The sequence below is a fragment of the Nannospalax galili genome, unplaced genomic scaffold (assembly GCF_000622305.1).
Source record: "Nannospalax galili isolate Female #2095 unplaced genomic scaffold, S.galili_v1.0 scaffold127, whole genome shotgun sequence".
NCBI lineage: Eukaryota > Metazoa > Chordata > Mammalia > Rodentia > Spalacidae > Nannospalax > Nannospalax galili.
The window spans coordinates 8,454,461-8,469,426 of NW_008360326.1; the positions used below are offsets into that span (position 1 = coordinate 8,454,461).

Consider the following 14,966-nt stretch of genomic DNA (forward strand, 5'->3'; position numbering starts at 1 on the left):
CAGACTTCAAACATTTCTAGAATTTCCTCAAGCAAAGATGGATTAGAACAAAAGTCATCAAAGTGTGGTCTTGGGGCCTAGGGACATGGCTCAGAGGGTGAGGTGCTTGCCATGTAAACACAAAGGCATATGTTTGGATCCATAAAAAGCTGGATACAGCAGGGCATCCCTGTAATCCCAACACTGTGTAGGCAGACACAGGGGCATCACTGGGACTTGCTGGACAATGAGTCTAGCCAATTTGTGAGATCCAGGTTCAGTGAGATATCCAGTCTCAAAAAATAAGGGGGGGGGGCACTGGAAAGATGGCTCAGCAGTAAAGAGCACTGGCTGCTGTTACAAAAGACCTGGATTCAACTCCCAGCACCCACATAGCAGCTAACAACTGTCCCTAACTCCAGTTCCAGGGGGATCTAGCACCCTCTTCTGGCCTCCACAGACATTGCACACACAGGTGCACTCACATACATGCAAACACTCATATATAAAAAATAAATCAAAAACAATTTTTAAATAAGGTGGAGAGTGATAATGGAAGGCACACAAAGTCAGTTTCTGTCTTGCACATGCATGGCATGCACATGCATGCATAGCTGTTACATACATGTGGACACACACACACACCAAGTATGGTCTGAGGATTCAAATGGGTCTTTGAGACCCATTCAAGGAAATCATGCATCAAGTAAGAAATGTTTTCATATAAATACTAAGCTTTATGTGATTTTGTTTTTTTTCTTTCATAAGGATATGCTAGCATTTTTCTACAGTACATTTGGAAAACCTATTGGAGAATCACTGTGAAAAGACCACTCAAACTCAAAAAGTTCCAAATCACCCAAATCTATTTAGCTAGCCAGGGACTGTACTCTGAGCCAATTTAGAGAATGCAGCCATAACTGGGAGGGGATGGGAGCTTTTAAAGGTAAAGTCCTTGGTACAAGATTTACTCAAAGACAAGCAGTCTCATGTCTGTTCCTATAGGTGGGCAAGCAGTTACAGAAGCCTGATAAGCCTCAACTAGAACCTCTCAGGATTATATGGGTGTGTTCCTCAGCCCTTCTTGGAACTTCTAACCCTGAGCCAGGGTAGGGTCTGGGACAGCTCACCAAGATGTCTTACACAAAATAGAAGAGCTTGGGCTACTACACTACATTAACTCAGAGAACCAGTTGTTCTGTTTATTTATTTATTAATGATATTGCATAATGTTAGAAAATTATGAATGGGTAAAAGAATCCATAAACTTGCAAGACATACCAAAGGATGTTGATACAATAAAAGAGAAATTTGTTGACATGATTTCAAATTCCACATGATGGTAATTTGTAAGGGACTGCTACTTATCAAGCTGTGGAATAGGATCAAAGAAACTCTTACCATTAGTGGAAAAGGCTGCTAGGATGATCAGCTAGGAAAACCATGTCTTCTCCATGTACTTCAACCAAGAACTACTATCCCAGCAAACTGAAAAAACTAAATTAGTTGGATTCTATTAAGCTAAAGGTAACAAAATGTATAAACTGCAAAGCAATCTTTATCTTCTCAATTTCTTTTGAAAAATAGAACTATTACTCAAAAAAATATGTTATTTGCACTAGCATATGTTACACTTAGAGCCATATTTCCAAAATGATGTGGAAATGCAATCCTGTGAATGTGACCTTATTTCAAAATAGATTGTACATTTGCTCAAATGAAGAGGAAGCTTTAGAGTAGCTTCTAATCTACTATAGCTGGTGACCTTATGAAAAGGAGAAATTGGAGCTGGAGAGATTGCTCAGCAGTTAAGACCACTGGCTACTCTTACAGAGGACCTGGGTTTGAATTAGACCACTGGCTACTCTTACAGAGGACCTGGGTTTGAATTAGACCACTGGCTACTCTTACAGAGGACCTGGGTTTGAATTCCAGCACTCACATGGCAGCAAACAACAGTATGTAACTCCAGTTCCAGGGAATTTGATACCCTCTTCTGACCTCTACTGACACTGCATGGCACAGTTACACTTACACACATGCAGACATACCACTCATACACATAAAATAGAAATAAAAACATTTCAAAATGAAAAAGAAATTTGGGGATCAGAAAAATGCCATCTATAAGCTAAGGAAAGTCTGAGGCCACCAGAACTGACCAGAAGTTACCAGAAGCTAGGAGAGGGCTCTGGGATGGTGTCCCCTAAATTCCTCAGAAGAAACTACCTGACCAACACCTTCATTTCTAACATGAAGCTTCCAAAACTGAGACAATAAATGTGTGCAGCTTTAAAAAGATTAATGATTTTCTAAAGATTATTGTCATCTTTAAAAAAGGTATTGCATTTTTATTAGTTTTCTGTGCATGTTTATGCACATGCATGCACACCATGGAGTATGTGTGAAGGTCAGATGACAACTTGCTGTTTAAGTCCTCTCCTTCCACTGTGTAAGTTCCAGATACTGATGAACTCATGTTGTTAGGCTTGGCGGCAGGCATCCTTCTACCGAGCCATCTCACTGGCCCATTTTGTGGTATTTCTAAAATAACTCTACTAAAACATGATTGCTTTATTGGTTTTAATGAACTTAATGAAATATTTTACATTTTCCATACTTTTAAAATATTTTATTAGTTTATGTGCATAAATGTATTGCCTCCATGTGTGTAAGAGTACCCATGTTGTGCAATGACCACAGAGGTCAGAAGAGGGCATCAGACCCCCTGGAACTGGAGTTATGGACAGCTTTTAGCCAACATGTGGGTGCTGGGAACCAAACCCAGGTCCTCTGCAAGAGCAACCAGTGCTCTTAACCACTGAGCCATCTTTCCAGCCCCTAATTTTCCATAGTTTTATGATATGAAGACAATAAAAGTCACATTAAAAAAAGAAAAGAATATAAAGGACTTGGAGACTACAAAGTTTGGGAAGACAGGATTTGTGCATTCCTTACGAGGTCAACATGAACCAAGCCAGACAATCCCCTGCATCAGACAGGCCTTTTGCTGTACTTATTGAAGGAGAATCTCTAGAGTTCCATCCCAGAACATTACCTTTCTAACAAGATCAGCTGTCAATTCTATTAACCAAGGCCTGGAAATGACACTCCAAACAAGTATGTCAGCTACCTCCTGGGTTTGCAGGGATGCAGATATGCTCAGGCTGGCTAAAGTGCTAAGGGAGCTAACCTAACCACAAAGATGCATGAGGTACTACCAGGGGGTCAACTCTCACAGAACAGCTTTCCCAGATTCCACTCAGAAAGAACTGGGGCACCACAGCATCTTTAGGAAAGAAGAAAGCAGAAGCCTGCAGCTCTTCACTCCACGATCTGCCATCAGTGTGATTAATGATGACTATAGGACTCCATACACTCTCCAGTTAGCTTCCTTCTGACCCTCCTCCAAATAGCTGCTTCTCCATACTCCTGGATGCACATGGCTTTGGCTCATGATGCCTCAAATTCACCTCAAGGCAACTTTGCAGTTTCTGCTTGATTGCCAACTGGCAGAGTCTTTTGTCTTTCTTGATTTGACTCCTAGAGATGGAAAATCTGATTGGTCTATTTTGTCTTGCAAGCCAGGCCATGCTCAAATTTGTTGGACAGCCCATGGCTTTGCTTCCCTGGAATCAAACACGCATATCTAGTTTAATCATTCGAATACAAGGCCTAGGTAAACAAGCTATAAGACATGAGTGCCCGTGCCATGCAGCAGGCATGGGGGCAGGGCTCCTTTCCCTTAGGAGGGGCTGTGGCAAAAGAGGTATTACAGTTATCATCATCAGAAAAACTTTTAGTTTGGCTCTTGTCAGTCTGATATAAAAAAAAAGAATATTCAAAACTTTTATTGGGTTATGTTTTTACCAACTTATTGTCTTTTGATATAAGTATAATCTAACTAAAAAATGAGGAGTTTGATGATGCAATGATGGATATTTTCATCTCCATCCTTTATCTTCATCACATCTCACCCAGCCCTCTGCCTTTTTTTTTTCCCTCTTCCCCCACTACTCTGTCTTTCCTACCTGCTTTGTAGTCCTAGAAAACGAATGAAACATCACACTTTCTAATTCACTAGTTTTCCAGTAGGGTTTGGTTCTAGAACATTTTATGAACTGGCCTTATCCTTTGATTTTTTTAAAAGGAAGAAAAGCATGCAAATATTAAATTATTTATCATGAATGTACCAACCAATGCGCTCTTCAATTATTTGGGCTGTCACTTTAGAGCAGGCTGTAGCTGCTGAGACAGAGCAGACACTCTTGCTTTGTATATCGGTACCCATGGATTTCAGCATGTGTGATGGTTTAGTTTTGTGTTTGGGTAAATTATTTGTGTGTGTGTCACTGTATAATTTCTTCTGTGTTTGTGTATATATGTTTGTAGTTTTCTTGGTGTGTGTGTCTTTCAATAGAACAAGATTGCATTGTTTTCTTATGTTGTGTTGTATATTTTTCATTTATTGCTAAGAATTGAAAGAAGACAGTTTCTATTTTGACTAAATTGTTGGATTGCTAAAAAAAAAACAAGCAGAAACATCTCCAAGATTTTGTTGAATCCAATTAGTTCTATGCAACACGTAGTACGTCTGATTCTTATTATGCACTTTTGTTCTCTCCAGTAAGTCAGTTGAAACTAAGTGACTGTGACGTTTGACCTACATAGTGAAGGTGTAGATTTAAATTTGTATGTTTTATTGTTCTCTGTCCTTTACACATCAATGTTCCTTTTAGGACACTTCTTAAAACTCAATGTGCATTTTTGTCTGTAGGATGGAATCCAACAGTACAGCACACTGGCACTTCTCTAAGCAGTCCTGTTGATCTGAGTTCATCTCAGTCAGCTTCTATTTCCAACATGACTGTTTCATTTGTTTGCAAAAGAAAATTCTGGCTCACAAAACTCAAAATTGAGGAAAGAGGAAAACTTCAGGAGAGGTTTGATCAATATTTCAGCCCTGTTTTTTAGCAGTTGTTCAAATTCTGCCTCCTAGGCATGCTGACTCTATCCAGGTCACCTTCTTTCATTAGAGCAAATGGCTACTACACATCCAGCCTCAGTTTTGTCACAGTTTTGTTTTGTTTCATTTCAGTTTTTGAGATGGAGTCTCAGTATTTAGCCCAGGCTAGCTTTGAACGCATAGTCCTCCTGCCTCAGTCTCCTACTTGCTAGGATTACAGGCATACACCACCCCACCTGGCTCAGCCTCTGTTCTTAATATCACCCAAAGAGGTAAAACTTATGTCCTCCAGAGTCAGACTGAACAAAGAGTCATGGCTTCTCCTTAATGAACCAACTCTAATCAGGCGTCCATTTCTGAACTAATCTCGGTCATCAGAAAAATGATAAGGTTTAGTTGACTTAGTTCTTGGTGGCCAAGATAGAAACCTTTTTCATGGTAACCAAATGGCTTTAGCAATTTCAGACCTCACATCTATACAATGCATCATTTGGAAGAGAGAGAGAGCTTCTTACTTGGCAGCTATTAGGCAAAAGACCTGTGTTTTCCTCTACCACCACACATTCACCTGTGAAGCCTCACCATCACAGCAAGTCGGGCACAATTCCTGTGGGGTCTGGCCTGTCCAAGTCTACCTAGGAAGCTATTGCTGCAGATGAATACCCCTTTGACCAGATGTAACCATATGATAGGAGAGAGGTGAAGTAGGCATTGGGGAGCCTCAATCGCCTGTGCCCTCTGTACCCCGATTAATTTAACAAATCTTTCTTTAGGAAGGTACTACTTTCCTCCTCCTTGGCACGTATAGCTCTCCCAAACATTCAACCTTCCTTCCAGGAAGAACACAGCTTCCTATGTGCACAGGACTGTTTATCAAACTTACATGACTCTTGAGTTGACTCTAAAGAAACCTGCTAGAGAAATGTCAGTATAAATTCATTACCTCTACTTTTCTCCTAAACCTAATAAACTTCTCGGAATTTATAAGAGAAGAAAGCTGAAGACATAGTTTCCCATACATCTTATTACCGTGTGTGTGTGTGTGTGTGTGTGCGTGTGCCATTTTTCAAATACTTTATTTCTACCTATGCCCAACTCAATTTTGAACTTTTTATTTATTTATGCACTGAAATGTGGTCCCTGGTAAGTACATCATAATACCTCAAAAGCATTCTCAATCAGGCAAGGCTCCAGCGTCCACATTTTAAAATCAGGCTGTTGTGAATTCTCGGAGAAGTCCAAAAACAACTGTGAATTTCCTCCTTGAGCAATCCCACAGGTGCACAGGAAAGGCTTCTGGCCATCAGGCAGAGAGGTGCCAGACAGAGGGACACAAACTCGGTCTCTGACAGAAAAGGTATTGAAATGGCAAAACTGCTATCAGAAATGTCCTGGATGAAGCCCTCCATCACCTACCAGAGAAGCCAGCCTCTTTCCCCAGAGCTTTTAGCTTCTCCTCTGTTTTCCAAGGACTGAAAAGGGTTGCCAGGATTACAAGGGAAAAGAAAACATTCCTTCTGTAGAGTCATGTAAAATATTTGAGAAAATGCAAAGCTTTTAGAAACTCTTTCCATTCTTCCAGATCTTCCTAATTATAAGAACTACAAAAGCACTTGGGAACCCGTGAAATTCCCAACCATCTTGTACCTATTTCTTAAATGGATTCTGCTTAAGAAGAGTTTGACTTTCTCAGAACGCCTTAAGCTTTCACAGGAAAGGTCTCTTTCCAGACATTGACTAGCTGGCACATTTCCCATAAGTGGGTCAAGACAAACAATTATAATACTAGGAAATTAAACTGTTTTGTGGAGATTTTCACTGCTACAAGAAATATCCAAAACCGAGCACATACTGTTGATCATCACAGATTATGACAATGCTCTGTTCAACCAGCCAGTGCCCACAGGCACTCCCACAGCTATCCCCACCATCAGCCCAGCATCAGTTCCCTCCGCACTCAGCTTTAATGTCTGTCCTGGTCTCTCACTCCTCCAGAACCCTGCATAATATCTTTTCATGTTTGTTTTGAAAGCTAGAAATTTTGTTTTCTATATGCTGCATTTCCCACATGGCATGCATGTGGTATGGCGTGCAATTTGAAGCCTTCTAGCTAATCCCTACACTGCACAGGTGGGTAAGGCACAGAAACCATGGCTGGAAACCTACACCCCAGGAGGATGTATGTTTATGAACTTAGAGATTTCTGAATGTGGAGATTGCATTGTTATTGGAATTTCCATTTTCAGGAGAGATGATTAAATCATTCCATCCTGATGATTGTTGTGTTGCTAAGTAAACTTCCTAGTGTCCTTGGTATTTGCCTAAATTAGTTCTGAAAGGCAGATCCAGTTTCTATTTGTAAAGGGTTCCTTGAAGTTTCTTTCAATCTCACCAAACAGTCCAAAACTGGAAAATTAGGAGCAGAAAGCACTATAGGTCTTCAAACTTAAAGTCAGCATCAAGGAGTGAGACCTTAATGTGTCTTTCTAAAACTGAAAAAAAAAGATATAGGGACTCCGACACTCTGAATCAAAGTATTAACTTTACTACACATGAAGTAGAAAAGGGAAAAAGCCTAAGGCAGGCTGGAGTCTATCACGTTAAAATTATGATCTTGTGATAGAATGTGTCACCATTTCACCTTGGAATTTACAAGGCTCTTCCATTTGTCTGGTCACTGCAGTTAGGAAAATGAGAAGCCTGACCAGCAGGAGTCAGAAAGCATGGTCTCTGCAAAGAAATGGAACTGGGACAGAGGGGGAGGGGAAGGAAAAGGGAGAGGAGGAGGGAGAGGCAGAGAGAGGGAGATGGTAGAAGAGACAGAAAGATAAACAGAGAGAGAGGAGGAACAGGTGAAAAAGAATGAGAGGAAGAGAGAGGAGGAGGATGGGAGAGTGATCACATCATGTTCTTTCTCTCAAACTAACCTGTCACATCCCCTCCTCACCGCCTCATTCTCAGGAATAGAGTGAAAAGCAACATTGATGGGAGGCTTCCTCTTGCCATAACCTCTCACATCATGGAATCATGAAGCATCAGAAAAAAGGTTCCCATCCTACCACCTTCAAACAAGCTCGAGATCATCACAAGAGATTTTACATCTCTGCGTTATCAAATGTCACCAACATTGGTGGCATGCTAACTTTGAGAAAACCTCAGTGAAACAGAATAGAAAAAGAACTCGTGACAGAAACACAAAATTGGCAAAAGAATGATAAACACCACCAAAGAAATCACAGAATTTCTGGGTGTTCCTGTAAGATGGCATAACCGATCATTAGGTCACCCACTCAGATATTTAACTTTGATGTACAGGAAGATCATCGGGAGCAGAGACTTTGGTGCCAGTTTCTCTCTCTCTCTCTCTCTCTCTCTCTCTCTCTCTCTCTCTCTCTCTCACACACACACACACACACACACACACACACACACATTTGCACATGCACACTGAGGACAAGGGGAAGTAACAAATGTTTAGGGCCAGGAGACTGACATACCAGACACAGGGTCTTCCCTCTTAGAGGTAATTCAGTGAGGTTGGCCTACTGAAAGAGGGGACAGCAAGGCAGGCTCCAGGTTCACTGCACCAGATCAGTATCAACAATTTACTCTCATATATTAAAATCCCATTTTCCTCCAAGAGATACTCAGAAGGCCATGTGGCCCCAATTTGAAAGAAATGGGAAAAAGAAGCCAGGGCAACGTCCACTGAGATCTTGGGGAACAGGCTGTCCAAAAGCAGACAAAGTTCAACATAGACTATGCGCCTACGTTGTTATAAGACTTAAAATGAGCAGAGGGAAAACAGTGAAATAATAATTCGGAGCTTTGGGATTCTGATTCAAAAAGATGCAGTGTTGACTTATAGAAACATAGGATATTTTAAAAACCAAATTTCTTAATTACTAAATGGCCTTTAAGTCATTTCAAAGAATAATTACTTGAAGATAATTTGGGCATGATAAAATGTAGAATCAGCCAGGCATGGTGCTGCATATCTTTAATCCCAACACTTAGGAGGCAGAGGCTGGCAGATCTTTGTGAGTTGGAGGCCAGACTGGTCTACATAGCAAGTTCCAGGCTAGGTGGGGCTATAGGGAGACCCTATTTCAAAAAGACAAAAATAAATAAATAAATAAATAAATAAATAAATAAATAAAATTTAGAATCATAGTTTTTTCAGAGCTTAAAAGTTGCACTCGGGAATATGGTGCCGAAAAGGGAAAAAGGAAGCTCTTCCCCCTCCCAAGGCCAAAGCCAAAGCAAAGGCCTTGAAGGCAAGAGGCAGTGTTGAAAGGCATCCACAGCCACTGAAATAAGATCTTCACGTCACCCACCTTCGGGCGACCCAGGACCCTGCAGCTCCAGAGCCAGCCCAAATACCCTCTCAAGAGCATCCCCAGGAGAGACAAGTTTGAGCACTCTGCCATCATCCAGTTTCCCCTAATCACTGAGTCGGCCGTGCAGAAGACAGGAGACAACACACTTGTGTTCCTTGTGGATGTCAAGGCCAACAAGCACCAGATCAAACAGGCTGTGAAGATGCTCTGTGACATTGATGAGGACGAAGTCAAAACCCTGATCAGAACTGACGGAAAGAAGACCTATGTTCAGCTGGCTCCTGATTACAATGCTTCGGATGTTGCCAACAAAAGTGGGATCATCTAAACTGAATCCAACAGGCTAATTCTTAATACACATTCTTTCATCATTTAACAAAAAGAAAGTTGTACTCAGAGAAAGGCAACCGAAGTCTAGGGAATGTAATGTCTCACCTCCAGAGCTTGCTCCTTAGACCCTCCTGCCCACTGCACAACTCCAGAGGAACGACCCTGCATGGATTTGGTGAGAATTTGGGAAAACCGGTATTAGAAAAGTATAATTAAGGCATCTCTCAACTCTCACCAGAGAAGCTGTCTCATGCAACAGATGGTGATTAACACAGAAACCCATAACTGGTCATCATGAAGAGTAATAGACTACAGAGTACTTGACCCTGAATGGGATGTCTACATCAAACCCTTGCCTCCCAGGGCTCAGGGATTATTGCAGTAGAGGGGACAGAGTGGTTGTAAGAGCCAGAGGTGGTCAACAAAGGTGGTTAACGACAGGGAAATTGAGTTTTCCAGACAGCTGGGTAGTTACTCATATGAATTCACATTAATTGTGACAGTATGCACAAGACCTACATAGCTCAAGTCAGACAAATTCCTAGCATAGAGGAGGGGAGGCAGGTTAGAAACCCCAAACCTAGCCGAGGAACTCTTGGCAGGTAGCTTCTAAGAAAGAGAAAATTGGTTTTCTTTAAGGGTGTGACACTGGGTACGCTGACCAGGTTCCAGGGGATGTACCCCTACCAAAGGGCATTTGGGGACACAAATTAGGCTCCACAGGCCTTTAATAATAAAGGACATGAAATCAGGTGAGGGTAATAAGGGAAGGAACAGATAGGAGGGGTGAATGTGACCAAAATACATTGCATAAAATTCTCAAAACATTCAATAAAAATATTTAAATTTTAAAAATTATCAGAATTAAAAAATGCTTTGGATGTTGCCAACGAAAGTGAGATCATCCACAATCCACAATGTCCAAGGCAAGGTCTACAGCCATCCTCCCTCAAAGGGAAGCAGGTTATTAACTCAGTGAGCTTGCTTCCTGTTTCTCTTCTTTTCCTCACATGGCTTTGAGCTACTTTCTTTTCCATGGTGTGTGATCCGAGGTACCACAGATTCTGAAAATCATGCTGGAGAGGGGCAGCCCCGAGACTCCACCTGCCTTGCATGTGCTCAAGGGCGCTGGGAAGCTGCAACAGGTGGACCTTATTGAGGTTTTCAGAAGCAGCCTTTGGGGGGCAGCATGCCAAGTCTCAGCTCTGCATTTCGTAAATACACATACATTAGTGTTTAAGATCTCCCTGCATGAATCAGGGATTATTCTGTTCTGATGCACATAAAATTTCGTGTGAATTCCATTTTGTGTGTGTCTTGAAATACATCATTCACTGACAATACGTTTCTCGTCAGCTACCCACAGTGGAGCTTATGTAGCATTTAACAATGTCATTATGATAGACTCTTTAATAAAAACTATTATATTTCAGACGGATCATAAATCAGACTGAATTTTAGAAGAGCTCTTCAGACAACAGAGTTGGGATCTAAGGAGACTGGACATTTCTGCTCTCTTTTCATTTTGATCCTATAGCTGGCATGTTAAAAATCTGGGAAGTATTTCAAAGGAAAAAAGTGTCCATTGGCTCATCTTACAAGAAAGATAAAAATTTCAAGGTCATAATATATCCCCTCAGCTCCATGCACTTAGTGCATATCAAATGCACACTCATCAGTGCTTTCTGTGAACAAGACAGGGCTCTGTCTAGGAAAGCAGACACAGCAAATCACTCTGGCTTCTGATCATCAATGTATGCAATAGAATGCATGCTATTATTTTGCAGTGTTGTTAAACTTTGTGTGTGTGTGTGTGTGTGTGTGTGTGTGTGTGCTGCCTGCAAGTATGTGAGTGAATTCCTGTCAGAAGAGGGCATAGGATCCTCTGGAACTAGAGTTACTGAAGAGTTGTTCATCTCAATGTGGGTGCTGGGAACCAAACCCAGGTCCTCTGCAACAGCAGCCAGTAAGCTTAGCCACTGAGCCAGCACTCCAGCCCCTTGTTAAACATTCCTTAGGAGACAAAAGACTTTTTTTAATAAAGTATTTTGGTCAGTACTCTATGTGAAAGAAAGCTAAGGAGTTAAAACATCTCTTTATTAGCGAACGTCTTAGAAATGTGTTTGTGTATATGACTCCCAAAATTATTTAAAAATTTCCTTCCTAGCCTACTTTTGGGGGGAGCCATTATTAGTCTCATCCATGAAAATCCCATGTGGAAAACTGACATTTTAAATTTAACTGCAGACCTTTGTTTTCACGGGATTTTCAAAGATTTATTTTATTTCTATTTATGCACACGTGTGAGTCTGCGTGTAATTATAGAACGCAGAACCTTTGGTGTGTGGACAGACATTAGCATCCTCAAGCACCAAGGTTCTAGAGAACAGTTCTCCATATTTCCTTAATAAAAGTATATCTTTCACATCTGCTCAGATATTCCTCCACAGAATACCAGTTTAGAAAATGCTAGAAATAATCTCTAAGGACAATTAATGTATGGAATTATTTCACCATGACATCACCACACATGTGACAATCCTCAGGCTGTTGAAAAGCAAGTCACAAAGAAAACAGGTTTAAAATAGTACAGGCCCAGTAAGATGGCTCAGTGGGCAAAGACACCTGAAGCTGAGACTGGAGACCTCAGTTCAACCTCCAGATTCCATGGCAGAAGAAAATATAGACTCCCATGAGTTTTTCTCTGATCACATTGGATGTCGTGGCATATGTGTATATGCATGCAAGTGTACATAAATAGATAAATAAGTGTAAGCAAACAGTATAGTCTAATAAGAGGAGGAACAAGCCTGTAAAAACTGGGATTAAACATTTTACCAAAAAACAGACACGTAAATGGTCAATAAGCATGCAAAAAGATGTTGACCATGATCAGTCTTTAGAGAAATGCAGAGTTAAACTCTCGTGAGAACTCATTGACAGCTACAATCAAAAAGCCTAACACCACCAAGTGTAATTGAAGATGCGGAGAACTTGGGACACTCACACATTGATGGAGCAAAGTAAAAACAGGAGATTCTGATACAGTTAAATAGGGTGACCATATAAGGCGGCAATTCCACTACCAGATATCTACTTAAGCAAAATGAAGATAAATTCCCCCAGAAAAACTTGTGCACAAATTTTCATGGCACCATTATCTATAGAAATTAACACCTCCCGCCAAGCATGGCGGCACACGCCTTTAATCCCAGCACTCGGAGGCAGGGGCTCGGGATCTCTGGGAGTTTGAGGCCAGGTGGGTCTACATAGTGAGTTTCTGGCCAGCTGGGGCTACAGGGAGACCCTGTTTCCAAAAGACCGAAAAAAAAAAAAAAAAACACCTGTGAGAATCCAAATGCCTATCAACTAGGGAATGGGGGAAAATGGGGTACATAAAAATAAACAATGCTGATCGTGCACTGCCATTGATGAGTCTGAAAACACTATGCTAAGTGAAAGAAACCAGACATTAAACTAATCAAAATTAAATGTGTATGAAATGTCTAGGAAAGGCAGAATTAGAGAGACAGAAAGCAGATCCATGCTCACTCTGCGATGGTAAGCAGGAATGGGGACACCTACTGGGGTGGTAGACAGGCAACAGCATTGGAATGCAGGAAGTTATTACAAGTCACTGCGCTGGAAACATACAATGTGTGGACTGCACACTTACAACATGTAATTTTGCATGTAAATTATTCGGCCATAAGAGAAGAAAAGCTTCAGAGATGTTTAAAAGAAAAAGTCTCAGAGATGTTTGTGAGGATAAAACTACAAATCGAATAGGGGATGCCCAGAAAGGGTTTATACATTGTTCTAGGAGTTATTCATCCCTCCTATGCACTCGACTGTATACACACAGCACACAGGAACACACATCCTGGTAACGCTTACCTTTACTAAAACCATTAATACAGGTAACATCTAGACAGATGTAGGAGTGTGTCTGTACATAAATTTCTCTATACAAAGCTATACAGAGAGCAATAGGTACACATGGGTGTGTATTCACTCTTTTGCTAAAATGATGTCACTGAAGAACCACAGAGCGCTCAGTCTCAACAGTGATCTGATGTACTGTGTCCCTAATTAGGACGTGAAATTACTCCCCCAAAGGAAGTAATGTTTCAGCTGGGTGGCAATGTTAAAGAGTCAGGGATGCAGGGACCCAGAAGGAAAGTATTCCAAGCTGAGGAAAGGGCGAATGCAAAGGTCCTAAGGCAGAAGCAAGCTTAGAGGTTAGGGGAACAAGAGGAGACCATGCCATTGCAACTGGGGCTTGACAGGCCCCAGAAACTGTGGTGAATTGACACAAGTAGTAAGGAGGAGCTCCGAGGCCTTGGTATGACTTTTGGACTTTATTTCAAATGCAATGAGATGTCAATGGAATTGAGAGACACAATCAGGATTGTATTTTCAAAAAGGCAATTTTGAATTCTCTGTGGAAGAGACGCTCAGGAGAAGAGCTGGGAGAATGCTGCAGGAGTCCAGACGAACCAGCATAGCAATAGCACAAATGTCATTAGAATAGTTAAGTGGTGAGAGTAATGATGAGGGCATCAAAATGTTGTAGGTTAGGCAGGGGATGTAGCTCAGTTGACAGAGTACTTGCCTAGTATGCACGAGACCCCAAGTTCGATCCCCAGTACAGCAAAACCTGGGGATGGTGGCACATACCCGCTGTCCCAGCACTCAGAAGGTAGAGGCAAAGTAATCCTAAATTCAAGGTCATCCCCAGTTATAAGAAGAGTTTGAGGCCATCCTGGACTATATGAAACACCACCTCAAAAAAAAGTAAAGCCAAGTGTGGTGGTGCACACCTTTAATACCAGCACTTGGGAGGGAAATCTCTGAGTTCAAGTCCTGCTTGGTCCACATAATGTGCTCCAGGTCAGTCCATGCTACATAGCAAGACCCTATCTAAAAATAAATATGAAAAACGATGGCAGTTGATATACCAGCTCTGTCCGTTCCTAGCCAAACGACTTTGAAAAACTATCTCTGTGACCCTCCACTGCTGTATTTATCAAAAAGGGTAATAGTACCCACTTATTTCATATGATTATGACTCACCAAAATGCTATGAAGTGCATGGAATACAGAAAGTGTCTATAAACGATAATGACAATGCTTTGAAAGTAAATCCAGCTGTGCCATCAACCACGTAGCAGGTGTTGTGGATGCCTGCCCACCCACTTTGAATTACCTGAGTGCTGAGCAGGTGTGCTAGACAGTTTCCAGTTGGGTGATCTCCCACCTGTAGCATCATCATCTTTGTTGTTTGAGGAGATCACTGGCACCTTAAAGTCTCACTCAACTGGGAGGAGTTGATGGGACAGCCAGACAAG

General features: G+C 41.4%; 1 pseudogene; it reads left to right on the top strand.

The window, feature by feature from the left end:
* The window catches only part of LOC103727820, a 46,897-nt pseudogene extending 37,284 nt beyond the window's left edge, over positions 1-9,613 (top strand).
* The last annotated feature ends 5,353 nt before the right edge of the window (positions 9,614-14,966 follow it).